The sequence below is a fragment of the Scardinius erythrophthalmus genome, assembly GCF_964197995.2.
Source record: "Scardinius erythrophthalmus genome assembly, chromosome: 15".
Classification (NCBI taxonomy): Eukaryota; Metazoa; Chordata; class Actinopteri; order Cypriniformes; family Leuciscidae; genus Scardinius; species Scardinius erythrophthalmus.
In genome coordinates this window covers 13,707,035-13,719,939 of record NC_138235.1, presented here as the reverse complement: position 1 = coordinate 13,719,939, position 12,905 = coordinate 13,707,035, and the positions used below count along the sequence as shown (strand labels likewise).

Below are 12,905 nucleotides of genomic sequence, written 5' to 3'. Positions count from 1 at the left end.
ACCCCAGAAGTATTAAAATGTTTGAATGTCATTGCATTAAATAACAAAATGGCAAAGTAAGTGGCTCTCAAAAGGAAATGCTGCAGGTTTTCTCATAAGAAAGTGTTTGTGTGTGTGTAATTCTAACAAACAAGGTGATTTCTGGTGTTTGTATGACGTCAGTTCTTAAGTTCACACAGGTGCGCTAGCCGAGCAACCGCAGGTGGAGAGAATCACACGAACTATCAATATGTTTCACATTTGACATCCATAAAGTGTGCATATTCCTTTTGTCACGGTTTTGATCAGTCCTTTACCTTTTGGAGCCACTATACACTACAGTTCAAAAGTTTGGGGTTGGTACGATTAAAAAATAAATAAATCAATTATTCAGCGAGGATGCATAAAATCTGATTAAAATTGACAGTAAAAGATTTATATTTCAAACAAATGCTGTTCTTTTTACCTTATCAAAGAATCCTGAAAAGAATTACGGTTTCCACACAAATATGAAATTGAAAATTTAGTGTTTTCAAGATTGATAATAATAATAATTAGTAGCCTAATGTTTCATCATATCAGAATGATTTCTGAAGGATCATGTGACACTGAAGACTGGAGTAATGATGCTGAAAATCCAGCTTTGATCACGGGAATACATTACATTTGAATATATATCACAATAGAAAACGCTTATTTTAAATCGTAATATTACTTCACAATATTACTGTTTATTCTGTATTTTTGATCAAATAAATGCAGCCTTGGTGAGCAGAAGAGACTCCTTTCAAAAACATTAAAAAGACCCCGAACTTTTGAATGGAAGTGTAATCAAATTATAGTCAGATACTAAATGCTTTTCATAATCTTACTAATTTGAAATTAATTTTTTTTTTATTCAATATTTTAACTCGTAGGCTATATCATGTTTATGGGACCCCATCAAGACAGTAAAGCAAATCTCAACAGAACATGAGAATTAATTATTAATTCATGCCAATGTCTGAGACATTTAACCCAACATACTGATATCTCCAACTAATAAATAATTAAATAAATTGATCACGTTCACTGAACGGATTTACCATTATGTCTTATTGTAATAAGCGACTGGCACGAAAGTTACAAGCATTATCTTACATCTATAACTAGTTGTGACTCAGCGGATGGTAGTGTAAACAAACAGAAATGCTCTATGCGCTTGATATTGCTTGGCATCAGATAGGCCTATTGCTGGAAGCGGTGTCGGCTCGAGTTGCGCGCGCCACAGCGGGCCGAGCGTTTGCGGGGAAAACAACACGATGAGGTCATGGCCGGTGGCGCGGGGATAAAGTTTCAGGGATCCGACACCGCTCCCGCTCTTTTGTTCATCTGTAACCGGGCCCCACGGGCCGCTCGTGAACGCTCTGTTGTAGAAGTGCCGGGCTTTTGTCTTTCCCTCCATTTATGTCGTTCGTGAGTTTATATTACAGATGGTTTTGAGGAATGCGACTGAGCTAGTGTGCCTAATCACACTGCGTTCAGCAACTAAACCACAGTTTGTGTAAACTATCTCATGAGTGAATTCCTCTAGAGCGTTTTTTTGAAGACATCAGTGGTTTTGACATGTACATACAACTTCCCCTAAAGCTTTAGTGCATCTTAATGCCTTAGAAATTCTCTCGCAGTCATGTAATAACCATATAACATAATGCACCTGCATACACTTAAAGCACTAAACCAGTGTGATTCACAGTTTATTGAGTTTTAACTGCTGGTTTTCAGGACCCAAAGCTCACTGTAAAAGATTATGGTAACACTTTACTATATGGTTCATTAGTTAACATTAGCATTAACTAACAATTACAGTATTTATTAATCTTTGTTAATGTTAGTTAATAAAACTCCAGCTGGTCATTGTTTGTTCATGTTAGTTCTCAGTGCATTAACTAATGTTAACAAATTGATTTTAATAATGTATTAGTAAATGTTGAAATTATTATTACCTAAGATTAATAAAATGCTGTAGAAGTATTGTTCATTCATAGTTCATGTTAACTAATGAACCTTATTGTAAAGTGTTACCACAATTATGATCAATAAGTTATAACAACATATGTTTTACATTGCTTTAACTCATCACATTTTTAATGCAATTTAAGTTGAAATGACTTAAACAATCCAAGTTGATTGCACTTAAATTTTTAGTTTGGTTTAATATGACTAAATCAACCTGACTATGTTAGGTCATACCAGCAAAACTCACTGTCAGGTATAACTATCTCCTCAAGGTAACAACTGCATGTTTTTTGTTTTTTTTTTCGTTTTTTTACAGTGTACCATCCCAGTTCATTGAAATTGATTTACCTGTGGGGCAACATAAATGTCCAGGGTTATGTGTTAGCTGTCAGGAATGATGGGAAGATGTTCATTGTGAGGTGGTTTTTGCATCCCTCCCCCGTGAGCGGCAGAGGGACAGGAGAGTCAAGCTGACAATAGCGAGATTGTTTTTCAGGGAGCTGCAGTAAAGATCACATTTCCTGTTACTGGCTGAAAGCGGGGTCAGCTGACACCAGCCTCCTTCACCGCTGCGGCTGTCATCACCGCTCAGACGAGGGGGAAAAAGACACTAACAGCTTCAAGGCACAAGTTAACTCTTAACATGTACAAATATCACTCGCAGGGTCCAGACAAAAGCTGCGTGATAGTGGCGCTGACATTGAAGTGATGTGGTGCACACTGATGAGCAAGGTTGCGTTTGCTTCTGGTACAAGTAAATCTGAGCCCTTCGTGATTCATCCAGGATGTCACAGTGCCGGCTTCTGAAACATCTTTGATTTTGAGTGTGATTTTTCAGTTCTTCTACGTGAGGTAACTCGTACCGTGCACTATCTACTCACCAATATCAAAGATTTGAAGGTTTTTGCGTTGTTTCCCAATTGCAGGTGTAGACGGCAACATAGTGTCGGCCCAGATCCGGGCCACATCTGGTACATGTCGATTCCAGCCGTACCAGATGTGGGCCGACGCTATGTTGCTGTCTGGGTAGTTTCTATTTGACTCCATTTGTAGATAAGTAGAGATTTTACAAACTAGTAGACTGTTCAGTTACTCAATGCTTTGAGCCTGTGTTGATTAGTCATGATTACATGATTGCATTGTTCTTGTTCTACATGACAGCAGCTAGAAGTTTCATGTTTTGAGCCAGCGTCGACTAGTTGGGGACCATGTGATGTAACTGTGTTTGCACTATATTAGGAGGACAATTGAGTTTCCTGTTTTGTAGGGTTTGCGCTGACTAGTTCTAATCTGATTAATGCTACCACTATTTGATGTTTTAAACCTGTATTGACTAGTCATGCACCACATGATATTTTGAGCCAGCGTTAGCTATGTGAATCACTTGACTCCTGTTGCATTTGTTCGCCATGGCAGCTGGAAGAAATTTCAGTTTTTGATTAGTGAACTCTTGCACTGACTAGTTAAGTAATTGAATAGTAGTTATGCTTTAGACCTGTATTGTCTAGTCATGCACCACATGACTTCTTTTGTCCTTGTTCTATATGGCGACAGCTGATAGAAAATACATTTTTGTTTGTTTGTAAAATGTTGCACTGACTTATTAACCAATCTATTAATTCTGCAACTTTTAGCTGTTTTGGGCCTGTGTTGACTAGCTGTAGTCCACTTGACTCAAGTTGCATTTATTCTATATGGCGGCAGCTGGAAGAAATTCCAGTTTTTGGTTCGTAAATTCACGAGCAGTTTCATGTTTGAGCCAGCGTTGACTAGCCATGTGACGTTACTGTGTTTGCTCTATATTGGGAGGAAAATTGAGATTCCTGTTTAGTAGGGTTTGCGCTGACTGGTTCACTATTTGATTAGTTCTAACACTATTTGATGTTGTAGACCTAGTCATGCACCACATGACTTCTTTTGTCTTTGCTCTATATGGCGATAGAAAATGCATTTTTGTTTGTAAATTGTTGCACTGACTAATTAACTAATCTATTAGTTCTGCAAATATTAGATGTTATAGGCCTTTTTCGACTAGCAGTGGATCGCTTGACTCCTGTTGCATTTGTTCTTGATGACAGCAACTGGAAGAAATTAAATTTTTTTAGGTTAGCAAATAGTTGCACTGGCTAGTTAACTAATCAGTTAGTTGTACCACTGTTTGAGGTTTGAGCTTGTGTTGACTAGTTTTGCATTATGTGACTTCCATTGCACAGCAGGAGGAAAATAAATACATGTCTTGCTTAGTAAAGGATTGCTCCTCCAACTTGTCAATTAGTTGTCCCACTATTGATTGCAATGTGACCAGTTAAAGATAATAAAAGTGAAACTGAGACACAGAATGGGACGTGTTCTCCAGCTGGCCGTCAGACCACTTAAGCTGCACAGCGTGTCATTTACATCAGGTAACTAGTCGATAACTTTTCTGGAACACTTAGTAAATATACAAGCCCTATCGGTTATTATCTACATATAAAAACTGTGTTGGCTGAAGCCAGCTTTCTGGAGTCGCTGGGAATGAACTAATCCTGTTTTCCGAGGTCTGTGAGGATCAGAACGTTGTGTTTGACCCCCTGAATGTTTGGAGACAAGGAAGTGTTCGGACACAAAGGTGCTCATTTGTTAGAGCGCACAGCACAAAAAGAGCTCAGTGAGCCAGTGTGAGTCGGTTTGTGTGTGTGTGTGTGTATTTGAGGTTACAGGGAATGTTAATGTCCTCCTTCATTGTCGGAGGCTCAGACAGAAGTCCGTGAGGCTGCATATGTATGAGATGTGTTCCTGGCGAATGCTTTCCCAGAATGGTTGTTAAATAAAAAGGAATCCATGGAAAGGGAACGGATCGCTGAGGAAGGGCGAGAGGGAGTGAAGGGCTAAGAGGAAAGAGGGAAATCTGCGTGGAGAGGTGTCATTATGTGCATTTTTGGGTCCACTTGAGAGTTGTTGGAGTTCAAACACTGAATTACACTGTTGAGTGGCGCCATTTTGAGTGTGCAGTAAATTGCGGGTAGACGTAACCTCCTCCGTGCCTGTCTCTCTCAAAAATGATTTGCGCTGTGACCATACCAAGAGCAGAAGTACAATCCAATTATACCGAACACACTTACGTAGGTCAGATTAATATGCAAACGTGAATGATTGGTCAATGTGTCATTGCGGCAGTAACAAACCTCCATACTCTAGGGGGCGATACAGTCGCCTTTGTCCGTAACTCAATGGTACGTCCGTGAGAGATATCTCCGAGTGAAAAAGGAAAGACACTTTTTTTTTATGATAATTAAGTTGCCATGGTGATGTCAACTGAAGAAAAAGCCATTTCAAAGCTGTCACAAGTTATTCAATTTTGATTATAGATTCAAAGACAAAATTATTTTTGTTTTGGAATAAAGTGCACTGAATCTGAGCACTATTTCTCATTTTTTCTCAGTTATTTTGCTCTATTTTCAGATTCAGTCATAGGCTCGATCTTACGGACTACAGCACGTTCGCGAAACACCGACTCTTTGAAATATTCTGATAACGACAGAACTTGTGACCATAGTTGGCTAACGATGCTTTTGGGAAACACACCCCTGGTCAACTATGTTAAGGAAATAAATATGATTATTTTACGGTAACTTTAAGCAAGATGTGTCATTACAGCGCTCCTTGTGGCAGCTCTGAGAATGCAACGCGTACTTGTGCTGCGCTATGAATTTTTTCTTCTCTAGAAACGTGAAATCAAGCTTAAAGCTGCATTCAGTAGGTTCAGGATTTCTCTTTTTGCTTGCAGGTTTCTCTCTAGAGCTCCCCCCACAGCTTCGGAATAGATATTTGACAACACTGTTGTAAAAACTCGTTGGTGATTCTCAGACACCAGAGGCTAGTAGATCAACGACATCAAAGCAGACGGGACATTCTTTAAAACGTCTTCTTCATTCGGGTTCGAACAGCGTGAGGGAGCGCATAATGACAGCATTTTAGCAGATTTCTTTTGGCCGTAAAGCAATTCTTTACATCGCGAGACCTGATATCACGCGATACTTCCTGACGCGGCGGCCCGCCGGCTCAAAGTTGCAAGTGCGTATTTTCCGCTCACGGGCACCAGGGGGGTGCGAAACGACCACCATTTAACCCGAAATAAGTAATATAACCATTCCAATTACTCCGAAGCTGTTCAGTTAAGGTAAAAAAGTTACTTAGTTCACCTTTAACTAGAATTGCTATTCAGGGAAGCAGATGTAAACATTGAGCTTGCGTAGCCAGAAGCGTTTATATTCACACACTTTTGTTAGGCTTTAGTATTCTCTTCATAAGTGGGACATACCTTTCAAACCATCTCACACACACAGATGTGACCCCACCCTGAGGCAACGCTCCTTTACTCCTGCCCTTTCTGCTCATCTTTTCAACATCAGACACATTCCTCTCATTGCCCTGGTAAGGCAGTTACTCTTTCTGATAAAATGCAGTAGCTACATAAAACACACACACACACACACACACACACACACACACACACACACACACACACACACACACACACACACACACACACACACACACTCCTGATGATGTGTAGTCGCATCAGCTGACTAGCATGACTCCACAATCTGCTTATGTCTTTCAGTCATGTTGTAACACACTTTAGGTTAGAAGCCACATCGAGTAGACGAAGTCAGCAGTCTTTAGAGAGAACTGAAAAATAATAAAAATGTTTATGATTTTGAATTATCTTCAACTCTGAATGAGAGTTGTGTGACTGCACGTGCTTTAGTGTTATTTTAGTATTATTTATATACTATAATAATATTATCGGGCAATTAATTGAAATAAATAAGTTGAATTACTAAAATTACTGAAGCTAAAATTGAAACAAAAATTTATTAAGGCTAAATAGAAATATTTTAATAATCTTAATAAATGGCAAAAGCACAACACTAAACAAAATTACTAAAACTAAAATTAAGATTGTAAATGTTAAAATAAAAGCTAATGCATAATGATAAATTATGCATTAGCTTTTTTTTTTTTACAAATGTTTTTTTACATTTTCAGTTTTAATCTTAATTTTAGCTTTAGTTTTAGTAATTGTGTTTTGTGTTGTGCTTTTGCCATTTATTAAGATTATTTAAATATTTCTATTAAGCCTTAATTTATTTTTATTTTTTTCAATTTTGGTTTCAGTAATTTTAGTAATTCAACTTAAACTTATTTATTTCAGTTAGTTGCCCATAGCAAGCAACATTTCTTATTTTCATTTAAGTTTTTTTTATAAAGTTTTCGTCTAATATTTATATTATATTTTATTTTATTTCAGCGTTATTTCAATTAACACTTTTTTTTTAGATGTATTTTTTTCAGATTTTGAATAGATGTAGTTTGAATAGATATAGTTTTAATAGATGTAGTTTTAATAGATGTAGTTTTAATAGATGTAGGTAAAGAATATTATCTGGATGAAAATACGAACAGATTTAGAACGGAGTAAGATCTACTTAATATCTACGTCGTTTCTCATAGACAGCGACGAGATCAACAGTCACCTGTTTCCCAGATGTTTCTGAGAACAAAATCTCACACGCATCTCTGTTAGAGTTTCACAAGAGGACAAATGATCTGATCTAACTAAACCATATACCTTTTATAGCTCTGTATGTAAACAATTGTCTCGTTTTTGTCTATTTTAGGAATGTCTGAGAAAATCTGAGACGAATTTGATACTTAAAGAAATAACTTTTTTTTTTAAATAATCAATTATCTGAACCTTAAAATGGTTCCTCCAGCCGAAATCTTCTAACCACATTCCCTTACACGTTCACCAGACAGCCTTTGATATTACCGTCACACACCGTTTTGTTGTTTCACATTTGTTTTGAGTTGAGCTAATCTGAGTTAAATTACGTGTGGACTGGCCCTCATCCCAGAATAACACACTGGCATTGTTAAAATCTGGGATTGAGTGGAAACGTTCTCCGCTACTGAAAGGGAATCACTGAGCGGGAGCTTGAATAATCCATCCACTCTTCCTCCCGTACAAGCCATCATCTTCTTGTTGACAGGAATACACATGCCTTGTGTATCTGCAGATGCTCAAGTATTTGCGACCAGCTATAAATGTAAGAATAGCACACACACACACACACACGACGAGCGTCCCGAGCAGCTGCCGCGGAAGCAACGGGTCTGAATAGCTCAGACAGCTGTGGACTCTGCAGGAACACTCAGGATGAAAACACACGTATGAATCTCTATATTAGTTGATACTTAAACATAATCCATTACAATCCTATATTCAGCTGGCCATTTAATATACATTATTAATAAATAGAGGAAGAGATTTTGTTGCTCTGTTCCAAAACGTGAGCTGGTGTCTGTATATAGGCAGTATTTTAAGACTTCAAAAGTACCTCTGTGAAAAATAAGTCCACTTTAGCATACTTTTAAAAAGAGTACTTATTATGGAAATAATATACTTTAAAAGAACTGACTACAGTTTGAACCGAATCAGTGTTTTCAGACACTTAATTGCATGATATTTGCAATTAAATGAAAGTGTATGATATACTATTAAAGTCCCACTTTAATAGGACTTAAGTGTATATTTATATGCAATTTCATAATTACTTTTATTGTCTTTGAAATATGGTTAGTTACTGCTGAATGCACTGACAAGAATTTATGGTAAACTACAATGTACTTTAATGTCACTTCTATTGAAACTTGTATGTCATGTATTTAAATACATTTGTTATTACACATTTATAATGATGAAGCTGCAATTTTAGTTCATATTATATATATTTACTTTATATAATATTGAATAACACCCTACAGTTAAAATTACTTCACATGTGCTTTAGTATTTGTTAGTCAACACATAAATACAAAAGATTAACACTAATAGAACGTAACGATTTAAAATGTACTTTAACATAAAACCTTTAATTTGACATTATTACAAAGTGCACTTTTTAGAAGTGTACTTAAATGTGTTACGAAACAGTCATGAAAGTGTACAACTTTAAAAATATATATATTTTGTTAAGATTCGCATCAAACTGCACATTCAACACGATTAAGCACACTTCTTTTTCACAAGGGGTTTTTCACATAATCCTAGAATATTGATAATGAATGCATCTAATGAAAAATACACTCTAAAAATGCTGGGTTGTTTCAACCCATGTTTGGGTCAAATGTGGACAAACCCAACTTTTAGGTTTATCCATATTTGACCCAAACATGGGTTGAAACAACCCAGCATTTTTTACAGCGCAGACTGTTTTGCCCGAAATTTATGTGTGGTTTTTTATTGTTTATTAGAATGTCGAGTTGTTATTTTGGTAACTTGCTAAAGTTAAACTCTATTGTAATCAATAGTGAGTGTTATTTCTGTGGTGCACAGAGTTACAGATTTTAAAAGCGAGCCCATGTGTGTGTGAAATATATAAAGATATACATACTGTGTATATATAGAGAGAGAGCGAGAATAGACTGTAAAGGTTTGAATCATGTCACATTAGGTTTCTCTGAGCAGGAGGAATGGGAACTATCAGGACGGGAGTGATAGATGGCGAGATAAAGAAAGGAAAGCAGATGGTGAGATTAGGAGCGAGCGAAGAACGCAGCGAGAGGGTGTATGTGAATGCGGTCAAATGTTTCTAAAATTGGAGATCCTGTCTTGCACAAGGTCGATTTAGCAACAGTAAAATAGAGAGCGAGAACGTGAGGCCTATTTAAATGTGTCAACGTATCTCACAGACTCTTTGGAAAGTTTATTCACTTTGCCTTTAAATGTAGTGCAAGGAATGAGGAAGATTAGGCTTCTGCAGAATGCTAAACCTGATACGCACGTATACATTATCAATAGTAGATATGGCAAGAGTCCACAATGAAAATGTAGTATTGAACCTCTTATGAAGAACGCACTTTGACGAGTAGTCTCAGACTTTTGGACCCCTGCATATGTTATCAGAGGTTTGGGAGCTCGGCAATATGAACGGAAAAACAGACCTTCATGTGTTTCATGCTTAACTAGTTTTTCCATCTCTACTCCCTGATTAGGGTCTAAACCCTCAGGGCTAATCAGACGCTAGGCTAAGTTAGCCATTACGCGACCGTGAACTCTTCGCACCGTGGGGCTTTTGCGACATATCGGAGGCTTTGTTTTTTCTGAATGGCCACACGAGACGGACAGAAATAGCCCTTCCATTTGTCTTGCTTTGCTTTGTTGAAAAGAGTCCAGTTACGGTACAAGCTCTGCTTCTTTCCTGCATGTGAAGCACTGAATGTTCGGTTATAGCACTATAGCTAGCTTGCTAAAACAGTTTTGTTTTTACAATGCTTGCCTATTCTCTGAACAAACACTTGGAGGAAATCCAGGAAGTACGTTTGAAATGCGTTTTGCGTGTGTTAGCAACAGAGTAAGCTGTTATTTTGAAGGTATGCTAGCGCGTGGCTATGCTAACATGTCGCTTTGTGAGCATTTCGGCCTTGAAACATGAACTGTTTTCTTCTACCTCAATAGAAACTGGCAGCAACAAAAATAGCCGCACACAAGAAGTCACGAACAGGAAACGAAGAGAGCAAACAGGAAGAGTCTCGCTCACTCTTTTTGTCTCTCCTCTGTTGTACGTTTTGCACTCGTAACCAACACCTCACTCACTCTCATTGTTGCACTTTTATACGGCTTCCATGTACGCAGAAAGGTCTCTATGGTAACTAGCAGCTCTAACTCTCTCTTTGTGTGTGTGTGTGTGTGTGTGTGTGTGTGTGTGTGTGTTTATGGGATGGCCCCGAGCACCCTTGGCTTCGAAACCAGCGCAATGTTAAACGTGTGAGAAGAAAAGAGCCAGAATGAAAGAGCAAGACACGTACAGGGGTAATATGTGAAAGAGGATGTTGTTGCTGACCAAATGCGACCAGTGGGAGCAACAGTACTGACTAATTATAGTTCAGAGAAAGAAAGAGAACGAAAAAAGAGAGAGAAGTGTTGCTTAAGAGTGCAAAAACGGACTTCATCCTCTGGCTATTTATATAAAACTGCAGATTGTTTTTGAGGTAGCCATGGCTGGAGCTGTAATCACCAGTGTTTCCTCAGTCGAACAGGAAACCAAACAATCCAGGCCCTATCGCCAGTGTGCCCAGGGGAGTCAGTGTGTGTGTGTGTGTTTGTGTGTGTGTGGCTAATTAAAATGGCTGAGGTCTCCTCTGTTGTTGATTAAACCTCCCCTTGTTCTGTGTGTTGTTGGCCTCTGGGGCCTCAGACACTTATTTGCAGCACTTGTAGTGTGGGTAGTTATTAGACAAGCAGACAGAAAACTCAAAAAAAGAGAGAGATAGTCACCAGATGAACTACCAGACTCCAGAATTTCCAGAACTTCCAGAACTTTAAGAACTCCAGAAGTTAATCAATCATTGTATCCCTTAAAACTCATCTTTGATCATAAAAATGACAAAAAAAACTTGAAAAAAACATGCCTTAAAATAGCTTGAATGTAACTCTACACCCTTGCCTCATTCAGTATACACGATTCTATGAATATGCAAATGAGCCCCGCCTCCACTCACTCACTCAGCTCAGAGATCCACTCGTTGATCACACACGTTGATCTGATTGGTTACAAGGTAGTTTGTGACGCCAGAAACACCAGCAATTTCAAACCGCGTTCTCGAGACTGTCTTTGGTTCACTGCAGTTTTAAAGAGAAAATACTCAGCAATGCTGTCGACTTATGAATTTACACATGGTTTGTCTTAAAGCATATTATAAACACCACATAGAAACAACATTAAAAGCTTGATTTTTACCTCAGGGGGACTTTCAGAATAAAGGTTCTCTACTAACATCAATGGGACCTTTCTAGTCCACAAAAGGTTCTTTATACTGGGAAAAGGTCATTATGGGCGCGTTCACACTTGTAGTTCGCTTCTCTTGGTTCTCTTGGTTCTTTTGGTCCGGACCAAAAAAAGAAAATGATACATTTAGCTCTAGTTTGCTTAGCGTTCCGTTCACTGTCATTTTTAACAGCGAACCTACAGATACGAAACAATGCTTTTATGATATATTTTGCGATGGAATTTGTCGAACATCCAAAACAAAGCTTTGCTAAATGCAGTCGTATGTGCGTAGCCTACATATGATGGGGCTGAGAACGTGTAAAGGAGTGGAAACAGCGTCAGGAATCCCTCCGTCACATGATCGTGAGTCGTGATGTTGCCCATCACAGTTCAGTACAGGATCAGAACCGGGTCTCCTCGCAGCAGATCTGGACCAAACCCGTGAACACACCCCAAAATATTCCTCACGCTGAGAAAAGGACTCTTTACTAAAAGGTTCTGTGGGAAACCAGAATGTTTCTACAATGGCATCGGTGCAAAAAAATAAATAAAACCCTTTGGAACATTTATTTTTAAGAGTGTAAGAAAAACAAAAGCACCTTTTAAGAATGTGTGTTCTGCATTCCATGCATGTCTTCTTTACAGTCATGCCCTTTTACTTATTTTTCTTTGTATTTGAAATGTTTTTTTTTTGTTTTTTTTTCTGGTGCATCTTTTCACAGCTGCCCTGAAGTGCATGCATGAGGCATCTGAAACATCCAGTGAGGACTGTCTGTTCCTCCTCCACTGGATTACCATATTTTTTATTCAATGCATGGTGACCAGACCATGCAAAGTTTTTGTTAGTGTGCCTTGGACTTACATAAACCCTGTCTGTGTTTTTTTTTACACTGACTCATGCTATTTGTCTTTTTGTTCCTTTTTAACACTGTAACTTGTTGCAAAGCATGAGCTTACAGACTGCAATTTAGTGTGAGAAAAAGTTATTTCATATTTTAAAAGTAATTTTTTCGGACATTTTACAGAAGCTTGTTTCCGCCATGGAATAATAAAAAAAAATACAAAAGGTAATTGCGACTTTTCTATTTTTCTAGAAATTCTTTTCCCTCATAC

At 38.0% G+C, this 12,905-nt stretch overlaps 1 protein-coding gene across 4 annotated transcripts in view; it reads left to right on the top strand.

The window, feature by feature from the left end:
- The window catches only part of hdac7a (histone deacetylase 7a), a 93,161-nt gene that overhangs the window by 28,679 nt on the left and 51,577 nt on the right, over positions 1-12,905 (top strand). The window lies entirely within an intron of this gene.